Raw genomic sequence first — 15483 nt, 5'->3', positions numbered from 1 at the left:
TTGGAAATCACTTTTCTTATATTTTAAATGGAGGGTAAGCAAAAGCTCGAACCATTAAAGTTCACAAAACTTCAGAAATGATTTTATTACAATGCCTGTCTTCTAAAGTGCACATATAAAACTTGGCATTGTATCAGAATGTTTTTACTTTGACCAAAAAGTCTTTTGAAAGATTGGCTTTGTATTGGGTGTTTAATTTCTCTGAGTCTGAATTTTTAGTATTAAATTTCATTTCTGGGAAATGGAATGCTCTTTGGGGAACATGAAAGTTAGGTCCTTTCTGAAATGCAGAATATTCTCAGAATTGTGTTTTTTTTCTCCTTTCAATTTCTGGCTTCATAAAGGGACAATATCTATCTGAAATTATAGGGCAACCTGGAAAGTGATGGAAAATTTTAATCTCTATGATTATGAATAAATTTTGAGTCAACCCTGACTTTCCCATCATCCAATTTTATTCTCTCAACCAAATGGCAAAGAAGTAAGGTTTTAGCTATGCCTTTTCCACAAATTTCACTGACTGAAAATTCTCTTTCAATGTGGAACTCCTTTATTGAGGAAATATCCAATCTCTCTTGTACTTATTCTTTTAAAAATCATAAATCCCTCCTTCCCCATTCCCTCCATGCACTTGCTTTTTACCAGCACACAAAGAGAGCAACAGGTTCTGCTTACAATTTGTAGGTCAAGAACATGGGAAAAAATCAAGGTCAGGTCAGATTCTACAGTCGTGGGAGGTCTTGGGAGCTTTGTCAATGAGGTCTAGCTTGCAGTGACCTTCCAAAAGTGACCTCTGTTCACGCACAGGGATGTCAATGGTAGAAAGCCCCCTTGGAGCTGGTCAATGGAAAATGATGGAATGTACAATCTAACATCTATTTCTGAGCTTCTTTTTTGCAGTTAATAATCTGTATTGCAGTTGCAATAATTTTGAGGAAAGTAGGAGATGGTTTAAAATGGGGAAATCTTGAAGGAATTGAGATGTTTGTGACTTGTCCAAGGTGATACTGTACAGCAGGGCTGGGACTGTAATAAGATTAGATTTGAGCAAATGAAGCAGGTCAACCTTTTTTTTTTTTGTCCTCCCTGTGTAGTTCTGTTCACTGGATGGGTTTGGGGAATCATGGAATCATATCAGGCTCCATACTCTGTATTTATTCCTTTACAGAATGTAAGATTCAGAAGAAATCTGACAGGCCCCAGTTCCACCCCTTCTGGGAACCCCAATCCTTTCTACTCATCCCCAATAACATCCTGCTTAAAAAGTTCAGTTTTGGGGGACGCTCCACCATCCAAAGCAGAAAAATTTATTTTAGAAAAGACAAAATTATTACAAAAATCTTTTCCCCTGATATCAAACTGAAACCTACCTATTGACCACCTTAATTCTGACTTCTGGAGACAAGGAAAAAAAAGTCTGTTTTTCTTTTTCCCTGTCAAGTCTTCAAATATTTGAGAGTGTCTCTCATCAGCCAATCCCACCCTGCCCTCAAAAACTCTGGAACTGAAAATGAAATTTTTCCTTTCATTCTATAAATCCCAAATTGTTTTTGCCTGTCTCCCCATTTAATGGATTTATGTTCCATTACAACCATTGTATCATTCCTTTAATGCTCTAGAGTTTATTGAAAAGCTTTGAAACAGATGGCATCCCAAAGTAAGCATAGGGACTATATAGGTCTGACTCAGGATTCTCATCAGGTATAAGACTCTCAATGGGGAAATTGGCATTCAGAGAAATCAAGTGACTTGACCAGGGTCATGCATCTAGCAAATGCCTGAGGTGGGATGGAAGTTCACTTATTCCAGCCTTCTTCATTATCTCTTTCTGGCCCTGTTGTCATGTCCCCAGCCCAGATTTTACTCCTTTCTGAATTTAGCTTGCTCTATCACATTTAGACTGCTCCATCACACTCTTGATTCACACTGAGCTTATAGTGCACATACATACATAGCCACAATCAGATTAAAAAAACCAAAATTCAGAATTTTCCCCTCCTATTTAGCCATACCTCCATATGCTTTACCTGGGAAACTAATGATTTGAATTCCAGAATAAGAGCTTTTATTTGCAATTAATTTCTGCTTAACTTCATGTTATGCAATCCAACACATCCATCATTCTAGTTTGTTTTGGGCCTGTTGTTTCCTGATTCATCCAGCATGCTAAATTCTTCATTTGCATTTTGGGACAGAAACACATCTGATGAGAGCCCCTTTTAGCCTTGTAGCTCAATAATTGATCAAAAAAAAAAGGTTAAACTAATCCCTAGGGTCCATTCAACAAAAAGTTTTCCTCAAGTTGAATAATAATATTATTTTTTCCAGTTTGACAACAGCCCATTGGAGGACTTCAGAGGTTTTCAAGTAGTTATAAAGCCATTTAATTGTATCATCATTTCTCTCTTGTGACACGTTGTTGAAAAAATCATAGGTTGAGAAACTAGTGTGCCCTTCACTCTCATCTTAGGCCATATACTTCACCTGCACATCTCATCTCCCTAGTGACAAAGGAAAGGGACTTATTTTCTTCTAAGTAACCCATCTAAGATGAGCCCTGTTTAACTCATAACTGTGGCTTCTTTTGTCAAAAGTCTTATGTTCTAGAAATTGTTTAGAAATCATCATTGCCATTTCAACATATAATTTGGTCTTCCTCCTCTTTCTTCTCTTGAGTACTTGGCTAACATTTGTCTTTCTTTATTACTGTGAAACCTTGCCCATTAGCCCTGCTTTTTCCAGCCTAACCTCGATAGCATTTTAACAACAAGAGCTAACAGTTATTTCAGAATCATGTAGTTCAAGACTGATTTAAACCCACTGATTGATTGCCAGGGGCTCGTCTTCAGTGAGAGATTTCGAACTTCAGATTCAACTCCTATTTGTGTTCCATCCCGTGTCAGCCCAAAGAGCTGTGGAAGAGCAAGCAGGAAAAAAGGAAGGAAACATTCACCTGTGTGTGTCTGGTCCTCTGCTAAGTGCTTTACAAATAAGATCTCATTCAATCCTCAAAATGGCCCTGAGAGGGAAGAGCTGTCATCACGCACATTTTACAGTTAAGAAAACTAAAGGAAACAGGTGAAGTGAAATCCTCAAGGTCCTATATGTAGTAAGTATTTAAGGCTAATTTTGAACTCAGGTCCAGAGCTCTAGCCACTGTGCCACCTAGAAACAACATAAGAATTGAATAATCAGGCCCGATATATGTCTTCTTCCTTGAGCCCTTGCATCCGAGTATGCTCCATATCTTTTTTTGCTTTCCATCTTACCTGAACATGACTACAGAGTACATAATAATATTAGTTAGCTTCAGATATTCCAGGATTTTAGTTTTCATACAATTTTTTAACATCCTCCTCTTTGCTAAATCTTGAAGTAACCTAGCTACTATTCTGTCACTGAAGCAAGTTCATTTTCTGTGTTAGTGAATTACTCTGCAGGGCAGCCATTTTGGTCTTCCAAGACACTTTTCTTTTTTCTTCCTTATTAAAATCAATAGTTTCTGTTTTCAAAGAGTTGCTGTTAGCACCTTTTTAAAAACCTTTTTTCCCTTTGACTTTCCTGCAGAACTTTCTTTATGACATTTTTTCCCCCAGAAATTTCTGGTCTATTCCCAAATCAAGCATAAAGTTTATACTATGTTTTGTTCTCCTCTCTTTTATCAAAAACTTATTTGATTAATTTATTTAAGGTAATTTAATTTAAGGTATTTAAAGTAATTTCTTAATTACCAGCTGTGTACCAAACACTTTTCTAGGAACTGAGGGAATCAAGAAGATGACTCAGATCCAATATCTTAATACCGATTCTAGAGTTTTTTTGATGGTAGGTGAGACAGAAGAAGTGTAAAAGAATATGGAAATTATCTCTAATATAAAAGCACTCACTTTGTATATACTTCATTACAAGATGAAGAGGATATTGAAGAGCCAAATAATTGTTTACTAGTTGAAAGTAAAAATTCTGAGGCTTGATTTCCAAATTTGGGCTGTAAAAATGGTCCATTTTCAATAATCCCCTGGTAGAAGAACTTGACAGACAGGAGATGAGAGTATCCAAAACTGAAGGGTGCTACTGTATTGCTGGAAATATGTGTGCTTTGTCTCTTTGGACATTTTAAGTCAAAATCAACTTTGAAGAGAAAACCCCATATTCCACCAAAACAATGAATGCCATTTGGGACAAGAATAAACACATCAAAGTTTGGGCATCAGTGGACACCTCTTGACTTTTGGAGATGTTGATATTCTGAACTGGATTTTGTAAGACCAATAATTGTTCAAGTCAAAAGCTTTGTTGGATTCTTGTATAGTGCCTTTTGTTTTGCCTCTAACTGGACTTGTGACTTCTGGATTATTAAGAATTTAGTGACTGGATAGTTAGGACAATGAGGCCAGAAGACCCATGCCTAATGATTCAGTCAGATGTTTCAATGGCTTGATTATCCACTGATGATCATGAATGAACTTAAGGGTCATTTTCCCTAATATGAAACAAACAATAACAAAAGCTTTATATATTGTATTTAATAATGTTTACACTCAGAACCATTCAGATCCTGTTAAAACTGTTTCTATGCCTTTGCTCCATAGCATATCAATAGGGAGTAATAGAAAGCTTTGGAGTCAAGGCTCTTCTGCATGCTCTTTGTCTCCCTGGTTGAGTACTTTCCCCACTTGAGATCTGAGGTCTTACATCTGCAAAACAATAGAATTTAATTGAGGTAATTTTGCAGACAATTATATGATTATCTTTAAAGTAGAAAAAGAAGGGAACCATTGTTACTATCTCTTTCATCCCACTTCAGCATTTTGCAGGTCAGAAAACTGATTTGCTAAAAAGTGACATGGAAGTTTCAAGGTTATCTAGCTAGGGAGTAGCAGAGTCTAGTCTGGAGCTCTTTCCATGAGATTACACTTTATAACTACACACTGGGGGTCAATTTTCAGGCATATCGGAACCAAATTAATCATGGCATGTTGATTATGAGTCAAAATGAAAGAAATGAAGAGGGAAGAAACAAGAAAATAATCAGCTGGAGTGGTAGAAATTATTTGTTACACATCAGGAAATAATATTGACAAAGGTTGATGTACTCTGAAGAAATATCTAAAAATTTTATTTTGCTTTTATAGTATCATATTTTTTTCTTTATGGTAGGGATTGGAGGGGGTTGGGTTTTTTAACAATGTGCACGCAGAGGTGTCATGTGCTTCTCCAGAATCATACTTTTCTATGCACAGATATCATAGTATGACCATAGAGAAGTATATGGCCATACAAAGATGGTGCCGTAGAAAGAACACAATGACGAGAATCAGCAGATCTCGGTTCTATTCCTAGGTTTCTTACTGTATAGCGTTGCTTGATATATTGCCTTATTAGTCCCTGTCTTCCTACCTCCTTTATTTTCTTCTTTTTCTTTTCATTCATGCACACACACATGTAATTTGTATTGGTGTAAATATTATTTGTATGTATGTATTTATATGTACATGTACATATGCATATATAAATACACACACATATATGTATTAATCAGTTAATAATTTCTATTTCTGTTGCTGTCACTATACTGATTTTGAAATTCTTATTTCAATTTATAAGGCTAAAAGTTTGATTGAATAAGTTAAATTGAACCACCCTTTTAAAAGTGATATTTTAATTTAAAAAACATGTTCCAGACATTATCGTTGCCAAGTCCTCTTTCAACTTGAGGGATTCTACAGATATAATCGTAGGATACAGTAATGATGATAGTGCTATCTTCAGAAAATGATGATTCTATAAAAGGGAATAATTTTCAGAAAAAATGATAATGTTGTATTTGACATATGCTTCAAGTGATATGCAGGGAAAGTTGGCAATGAGAGCCTGGAATCAAGGGGAAAAGTTTGAAAGGAATAGCTAAGTTTAGAAGTCATATATAAATGATGACTAAGCCCATGGTTACTGATGAAATCATAGGGACAAGATAAAGAGAAAAATAGAGAATATGGCTCAGAATAAAGCCTTGAAGGGGACTTGTCCTTTGGGGAAAGAAACAGTGATTGATTCAGTTTAAGACATTTAGAAGAACCAGACAATTAAGAGGAGAAACAAGACAGCAAAACAATGTCGCAGAATCTAACAAAGGAGAAAACATACAAGAGGGTGGGTTGTCAGAAGTGACAAAAGAGCAAGAAGAGTGGGGGCAAGAAGAATGGGGGTCATCACATTTAGCAGTTAGAATATTCCAAACATTAAAGAGCAATATTTTGTGAAGTAAACACATCACAAGCCATGTTGCTAGTTCCTTAAAAATGAAAAAGAAAGTAATAAAATGCAGGTAATGATTTAGGAGACCTATGCTGGGCATTTGAATTAGAAAGGGAGAAGAGATAAAATAAGAGGAGATTTCAAGTTTTTTAAATCCTGTGGAGAGCTGGGTTCATTTATAAGCAATATGGAAGAAGCAAATACAAGATTAAGGAGAGATTTAGAATCAGAATGGGGAAGGTATATCTTCCTCCTTGAACTATTGCTACTCACAGAATGTCATTTGTCCACCATCAAATATGTCTGCATGCATGTGCAGGGCAACACACACACCCACACCCACACCCACACACACACATACACATGCTGGAGATAATACCAGGAAAAACCCTAGTGTTAAGAGAGATAAGGAACAATTCCACTAGAAATGGGATATTAGCTCAACTCAAAGGATATCAGGAGGTAAGCATGAAGAGAGAGAATTCAGAAAATCCCAAAGATTAAAACAGTTAAAGATATCTTGGGTTATGTTAAGAAAAAGACATTTTTCAGGACTAATGAGCTAAGAATCTGGCTACCCTATCTCCTAGTCAGATCTCATTGAGATGACTGTTCAGTGCTGAATGTTGAAGTGGAAGAAAGCATTGGTAAACTAGATGATGGGCAGAGAAGGGTAGTTAGGCTGGTGGAGAGTCTTAAAGTCCATATTATTGAGTCCAAGGAATTCAGAGTGATCAGGATGGGAAAAGAGGCTTGGGAGTTGAGCAAGGTAGGAACTACAAAGTCCTTGAAAGTCAGTCTCATGGAAGAGGGATTGAATTTAGTGTGTTTGTCTGGGGACTCTCAGGGTGGGAGGGAGGGCAGAAATGGAAGGAGTGAAAGGAGTACCAAAGATAAACTTGGGCTTAGTACTTGGAAAGCTTCCTCTCTAAGAAAGTTTTCCAAAGAGGAGTGACTGACCTCAATACTCTAAAGGTTTTCCTCTCCCTGGATGGCTTCAAGCAGAGGCTAGATGTCCTCTTGGGTCTATCGTCAGAGACTTGTAGAGTCACTGAGGTCTAGTGCTAATCTAAAATTCTTTAGCTTAATAAAACTAGAAGATTTTATTGAATAAACATCAAAAGGATGATCTCTCCCTAGAATGTGATGGATTTGGAGAAGAGCGAGAGGGCAAAGGTCCATCACTGCCCACAGTGATGATAGAGTTGATTTTAATATAACGAGGCAGATAATGGAAGGAAAGGAAGATAAGAGAGAGAAATTAGAGTTTGAGATTCTAGAGATGGCTCAAACCCAGTGAGGTCTAAGGGAACACCTCCCTCGTGGGCTTGGTGTGTGTGTGGAAGATGTAAAGCCTGATGATTAAGGAGGTTGATGATCTGGGAGGGGAGATCACTTTACTTCAGGTGACACTGACATGCACATTGAAGTCCCCAAAAGCACAGGAAATGCTGAGACAGAGACTGAGACTGTGAGCAAGCTGAGAAAGAGAGAAGGATAACGTGGAGGGGAGAGTGCTGCAGGAGCAAGGGTTAGAGGCAGGTGATAAGTACAGTTAGAATGGTCCCCTTGGGAAAGAGGTCTTTGGCTTGTGATACCAAGGTACTGGATCTGAAGCACCAGTGAGGAATGCACAGGGTCATACCTCATTTTCCAGGAGCCATTGCATTGTGGGGATGGTTCGGGCTAGGAGATGTTGAGAGAAGGAACACGGAATACGGAAGAGATTGCTTTGAGTTGCATTGTCCCCAGGAGTTAGTTGCAAGTGTCAGAAGATGACAAGTGTGTTGGTAAGGGTACTAAAGATGTCAAGGAGAAATACTTTCCGAGATAATAATCAATCCATCACATTGTGGATTTGCCATCTGCTTGCAATTCTCTCCTTCCTCCAAGAAGACGGAGTTTCTTAGGAGGAGGGATTGATTGGGTCACTTCCTTCTATCTTATGTAGGACCCAGCACGATGCACAATGTGAAACAGATGTTCTATCAATAGGTATGAAGTGGAATGAAATGACATTGAAGAAGCAGCATGAGGTATTAAATGAAAGCTGAGGACTTGGTGTGCAAGAACTGGCTTTTCTACTTATGAGCTGCGTGACCTGATGCAAAACACTTCACTTCTCTGGAGCCCAGTTTCCTTTTCCATAAAATAAAGGGTTTCGACAAGTTGATCACTTAGGTCTCTTTTAGCTCCAAACACTGGGAGGTTACTATGACGACACTCCAATAAAACAGGTTCAGTGGTCACACAAATCAACCTCACACAAATCTGAGTCCAAAGACATTGAAGTAGAACACTCTAGATATGCCTTGAGAAGAGTGAAGAGTTCATGGCATTCAGCTAACTCTTCACCACCTGCTCCTATGCACGATTGATTGTCTGAAGTCAGCACTGGAAAATATTTTGTTTTCCCTTTGGCATGGGTAGATTTTTTCCCCTTTTATTTATCTTGAACTGAATTATTATAGCCCCAGCATCAGATTTTTCTTTAGCCCATTTTTTTTCTATCTTGCAAATATGTATGACTAGCAGCAAAGTTTGCCAATATATTCATTTTGCTGGAAAACATCCTTCACTGGGAAATGGTTAGCAGAAGTGAAAAATATTGAAAACTTGAACTACATTGACTCAATTTGTGGAGGCCAGAGAGCTCTTCTTTTTCCTTCATAAAGTAGAATGTGATATACTAGGGAGATGAGGACAAAGATTTAACTCCTCAGAGAGAGAGAGGTATATTTTATGAAGTTCATCCCAGCTGTTCCTTCCTTCCTTCCTTCCATCCCTTTCTCCCTTCCTTTCTTCTTTCCTTCCTTCCTTCCATCCCTTCCTTCCATCCCTTTCTCCCTTTCTTTCTTCCCTCCTTCCTTCCTTCCTCCTTCCTTTTTCCCTCCCTTCTTTTCTTCCTTCCTACTTTTCTTCCTCCCCTCCTTCTCCCCCTTCCTCTTTCCCTCTCTCCTTCCTTTTTAAGCCTGAAGAATCTATCAATCAAGTGACATTTGAAAGTTAAAATAAGAAATAAAACAAAAAAAAAGAAAGAAAAGAAGATAAAGTTCTGATAGATTACAAGATTCAGGAAGGCAGGAATAGTGTTTTAACTATCTCTTTCATCTTTATTGCATAGTAGTCAATTTAGAAATTACTATTGAACAAATGACTAAGGCTGGAAGGTAGTTTAAAAAAATTATGAAGGGATGTTATTTCAAAGAGTTGAAATGGATTAATTGTGGACTTCTCCAAGAAGACAGCCAGGGCCAGTGGAGAAATTAGAGTGAGTAAGGTTTCAACTCAGCTACAAGGAATAATGGTTTTCAATTTAACTTGTATGAACATGGCATGGGCTGCTTCACAAGATCCTGAGGAATTCATTGATAGAGGTTCAGGAAAAGGCTGAGTGACATCTGGCTGGGAATATTATAGAGGGCCTTTGTGCTGGGTGCAGGACTTTCCTCCAGGAAAGTCTTCGCTGGGATAGAGGCAGTGTAATGGAGTTGGAAGCTTGGAGTCAAAGGATCTGGGTCATCAGACTAGCTCAGCTGCTGTACAAAAGTCAAATCATCTCTTTGTAGTATTTTCCTCATCTATAAAATGAAGGGATAACCTAGATTTTTTTTTTTCATCTACTTAAGATTTTAGAATCACACACACACACACACACATATATATATATATATATATATATATATATGTATTTAGTATTTATATATATATGTAATTAGAATCACACACACATTTATACATATGTATATACCTATGTGTGTATATGCATATTCTCATTGAAAACTCAGTATATTCTAAAACCTACATCTTAGACCAGACGATTTTCTAAATAACCATTGTATCAAATCCTTTTTGCATAGACCTTTAATGTAGAATTTTAGTTTTCTTTTATTAAAAATTTGAAAAAGTTCAAGTCTAAAAGTCAAGAGTATACCTATGTATATATGTGCCCATATTGAAACACCATTCTCTCTCTTTCTTTCTCTCTTTCTCTGCCTTTCTCTCTTTGTGTCTCTCTCTCTCTCTGTCTCTCTGTCTCTCTGTCTCTCTGTCTGTCTCTGTCTCTCTGAATCTACATCTATATCTGCATGTGCACGTGTATGTGTAAATTTTTAAAATGTCAGTAATCTCTAAAAATAGTGTAGTGAAGTATACAATCTATTACCTACAAATACACAGGGAACTAATCCCCCTAAACTCACTGCCATGTTCAGATAGAGAGGAGCATAAAATCAGGCCTATGCAGAAATGTCCTGAGCTGCTGATCATCCCTCTCCAGTGGCAATAGCCCTCTCCCCAATTCCTTTCCTTGTAAAAGTTTCAAGGGCTCTTGACAGGCAAGAGGTTCCTTTAAGTCAATAAGGCGATGCTATGTGAAACCCAATTGTACAAACTCCAGGGCTCTGGTGATCAAACAGGCATCTTTTCAGCAAGATCGCCAGTTGGTGTGTGTTGCCTGAAGGATGCCACATGAGCTGAAAGCATTTGCTAAACAGACATAATAAACTAATGATTGTTTATATTTTTGAATACATAGCTCAGCACAGAGAGAGCAACAGCTGGTGTTTGTCAAATTAGGTTTTCTTCCTAATAGAAAGATTCTCACCAGTCATTCTCTTGTTTATTTAACATACTATGCCATCTTTGAACTCTACGATTTTCCCCCATTAAAAATTTATTCCTAAAGTTATATACAGCAGACTAAAAGTTTGATCCTGCTCTTTAGGTTAAGGGCAAAAACTCAATATTAAATAAGGGTCATTTCTTTGAGAAAAAAAAAAGTAAGAATGATTAGAATGATTTAAATCCTACTTTAATTTTTAATAGAAACGGAAACGGGGCCTCTGTTTATAACAGGGGCCTCTGAGCTTCCCATGAAGGAGGAATGACACTTTTGAGCATGGTGAGATTAAAAAGAACAAGCACAGAGGCTCAGGAGCACGGCAGACTGCTCTGAGCTCTGCCAATGTTAAGGCCATCACCTCTTCAAATGGGTAATTTCAGATCTACAGACTTCACTGTCTCATTCTGGAAAGTAAAGAGACATGAATTAGATACTCTCCAAATGGCTTCTCTGTTGAGAATGAGAGATCCACAAGTTATGTTTATTGAAAATAATTTAGGAGAGACTAATGTTGTTTGAGTCAGAATCTGAAAAGAATTAAATCTCTTTGAACTAAGTCTGACTCTAGATAATAGTATTCCTTTCTTTTTCTTTCTTTTCCATCCTCCTCCTTTCGCTTTTCTCCTTTGAATGAAGCTGGAGATCAGTTGATCAACAAAGCCAAAGTTTTCCAAATCTACCAGCAATCACTTCTTAAAGACTCTTCTTGCAACAGTTTTTTTTTTGAAAGAGAAGTTGGAACCTTTACCTTTCATTCCACATTTCACACTCAGTTTCCTCAAAAACTGACAAGGAACTTTTAGAATAAATGCTTTAAAATTTGGGAAATTTATTCATTTTTAAATATGGTCCACAATGATTGACATCTGTCAATCAGATAATACTTTCAGACACTTTACATGCGAGTCATGAGAGAGCTACGACTGAAAGGATCCTCTTTATGTGGAGGGAAGGTGACAATATAAATGACAAGTTGTTTTTGTTATTGTTTTCATTATCATCAGAACAACCATCACCATCTTCATCACCATCATTATCAAAATCGTCATCTTCATCCTCATGCTCATCATCATCATCGTCACTGGTTGAAACTGCTAACAAAAAATACATTTCTACATAGATTTATAATGACCAGAGTTCCATTATTAGACCAGCTTTCTCTAAGTCTTCAATAGGTCTCAGTCTGATTGAGTTGATCAGGAATTAAAGGATGAGCAAATGGGGCTTGGAGGCCAGTTAGAATCAGATTGCTTTTGGTTTAAGGCCTTGTCCTTAAGACAAAAATCTAACCGGTAAACCCCAAGATATCTTGGGAAGGTTTAGAGGAGCAAAAGGGGGGGATGCTTTTAGGAGCATGTGTAGGTAAGGATATGATACCTGGGTCCCAATTGATTTAGATTGACTGTAAAGACCACTCATTTCTGCTTTGGCCAGAAACTGAGGGTCTTTCCTTCTTAGATTTATTTATTTATTTATTTAATAGGACTTTTGGATACTGGGTGAAAGGGGAGATTCTTTACCTCAATTGTTAACTAGTTGGTTTTAATCACTGAATGGGTGTTGTCTCAGTCAAGCTGATACCTGTTGAAGACCTTAGCTTAATAAGGCTCAGGTTTCCCTTTGCAGCCAGGGCCATCTCCACTCACCTTGATCAACATTTGGCCTCTGGACGGGAAAGTGAGGCAGGTGACCCTGCAGAGAGACCCTCACTTCAATCCAGTTCACTTGCATGTCCTGGCATCCCCTCCCTGAGGTCATAGTCCTCTACTAGAACAAGAACAAACTACAATTATGAATACTCTTGTTTATATTCACAATTTTTTTCATTGAGAGAGCCAATGTGAACTGCAATGATTTGACATCACTCATCACATAGACCTATTTATTTAGACCTGAGGCTTAGAATTTCCTGAGTAACCTTTTCCTAGTAACCTAAGTCCAAAGTATACAGAGGGAACTCTAGCAGTGTTTTGTTTGGATAATCACAATGAACACTGAGAAAAAGGACCTTTGTTTAGTTGATTCCACTTCAATTTCCTCAATGTTTTTCCTTGATAAATATTCTCTCCTATGATGCATAAATAAATTTATTTTAAAGTAAGTTTTTTATTGATATCATTTTAGACATCATTATAATTTCCCCCAGCATCCCTCCCCATTCTTCTACAAATCCATCTCTTTTAATGAATATTTTCTTAGAAATAAAAGGGAAAAATGTCAATTAAAACATTGATAAAGTCTAAAAAGATATTGGCTTCCTATTTCTGCAAAGGTATTATTTATGGGAGTCTTATCAGGTTTTGTTCTTTGAGTTATGCATGATATTTAAAATCTTGAGAGTGTTAACTCTTGATTTTTTGCGTTTATTCTTCCCATTTACTTTATTATACTAACTATGTATTAATTTCTTGGTCCTTCTTATTAAGTTCTGCAACAATTCATATATATCTTCCCATGCTTCTTTCTATTCATCATTTGCATTCCTTCTTATCAGTAAATATAATTTTGTTAATGATTATCTGACTTATAGGCATTTCATTTGTTCCATTATTGCACATAAAGAACCAGGGAATTGGTTGACCTGAGTTAGGCCCATGTTTAACAAGGTCTTCCAGAATATGCTTCTGTATATGTTTGTAAAATATGGTACTATTCATTAATAGTATATGGATAATAATTTGCAAAGACATCTTTATTAGCATGCCCAAGAAATCAGTGCTGTTTAAATTTTTTATATGTGATTTTGATGAAAGATTAAGTAATGAGTACTTGGTAGATTTGCAGATAAAGCAAATAAATGTAGATAATACTTTGGATGAAAGTCTGGATATAAATAGATTATAATAGTCTAGACAAGGAGAACTCTGGTTCATCAGCCTAGGAGTTAAAATCATTGTTGTATTGTTTTCTTTTTAAAATATAATAAATCTTTACTTTTAAAATATACAAACATTCCCCTTTCTTTGATTGAGGGCTAAATTTAGTTTGCCTAGGATTGGGCTAAGTGGAATACTGTTTAATAAGACTAAATACAATGTTTTATATTTGTTTTCTTAAAAAAAATTAACCTCAGAAAGAGGAAAAAATGTGCTGAAAATCAATCTACTGTAAAATGTTTTGGCTTTTTCATAGAATATAATAAGCTTAATTTGAGTCAATTCTGTGACGTTGCAACTCAAACCACTGCCAATCTTATGCTAAATTACCCTAAAAGAAATGTTGTATTCCAAACAAGAGAAGTAATCATTTTGTTATATATTTGACCTTGGTCTGGTTGCTTTTTCAGTGTTGTATTCAAACTCTGAAACCAATTTTTAAGGAATATAGAAACAATATATTGAGCTCAGAAGAAAGTAACCGGGATGATTAAAAAAATGGGATCTGGAAATATCAGGAGGAAATCATGGTATAAAAGAAAAAGCATTGTACTTGAAGTCTGAGGGTTTGGATTTATATTCCTACTCTAACATTTACTAAAATGGTCTCTTACTATAAAGATGATCAGCTCCCTTGGAATTATTAAAATGCATGGATTTTTGCTAACAATAATAGCCAAATAATTAGCATTCACATACAGATTCATCTATCATTTGTTGCCCTGGCTGGCTTCAACTCTGAGGACAAAATACTCTTCCCTAGTTAGGTTCATCACTTCCAAGCTCCCAGTATGTTACTATCTCAAGCCGTGACTGACTCTGGCTCCTCCTTTTCCTTCTGTATGAAATGCTAGAGGATGGAGTACCAAACTCCTCTCAAGAATTTCCTTTGGTTCAAGCAAAAATTGGAGTCTCAGGATTTGGCACCTGCCTGGTTCCAGCTCCATAATACAAAATATCCCCATCTTGGGTCCTACTGGTGTCCCATCCCACTCTACTTCCCCATTTTCTTCCTCCTTTTATGTATTGTCTCTGTCTTTAGATTGTAAACTCCTTGAGGACAGAAACTGTCTTTCTTTTTATTAATAAAATTAAGATTATTTCTTTTATTAATGGCAATCTCATCACTTATCACAGTGCCTGACACAATAGGTTCTTGACAAATTTTTATTGGATGGAGAGGAATGGTCTGTTAGCTCACTATTTATGTGACCTTAATCACATTTCTTCTCTGGAGTTCTTTCTCTTCATCTGCAGAATAAGGGATCTGGGAACTTCTAAATTACTTTCCATCTACAGATCTATAATCCTATCATCTATATAAGTTTTGAAGACAGAATCATATAATTGCAGTTTTAATGTACTTGTATCACCTTCACGTAAAAATAAAAGCAATGGGTGGAAGTGATAAAGTCAAAGTTTTCAGCTTTATATATGGATACTAATGATTGGTTGATAGTAGCTCTATTACAAAGAATTTTGTGTGTATTTTGCCTATACTTATAAATGTGGATGATGTTTCCTAAGAAAAATAAGGTCTTAAAACAGTGCTATTTATTTTTTGTCTTTGTTTGCCTAATACTTTGTTTGCCTATAGTCCAAGACATATGTATGGGACAGGTATTAAGTATTATATTTGTATTTACTGCTTGCCTTAATTAACTAAAGCTAATCCAAAATGGAATGAATAAATAAGGAGATCAGATTACATTAAAGTGCCTTGGA

The 15483-nt window shown here is 36.5% G+C and overlaps 1 protein-coding gene across 1 annotated transcript in view; it reads left to right on the top strand.

Moving 5' to 3' along the window:
• LOC116421045 (transcription elongation regulator 1-like protein) overlaps positions 1-15483 on the top strand; it is a 66421-nt gene that overhangs the window by 22835 nt on the left and 28103 nt on the right. The gene's annotated exons all lie outside the window — the stretch shown is intronic.

Source organism: Sarcophilus harrisii, chromosome 2 (assembly GCF_902635505.1).
Source record: "Sarcophilus harrisii chromosome 2, mSarHar1.11, whole genome shotgun sequence".
Taxonomy (NCBI): Eukaryota; Metazoa; Chordata; class Mammalia; order Dasyuromorphia; family Dasyuridae; genus Sarcophilus; species Sarcophilus harrisii.
This window is presented reverse-complemented; position numbering and strand designations above follow the sequence as displayed.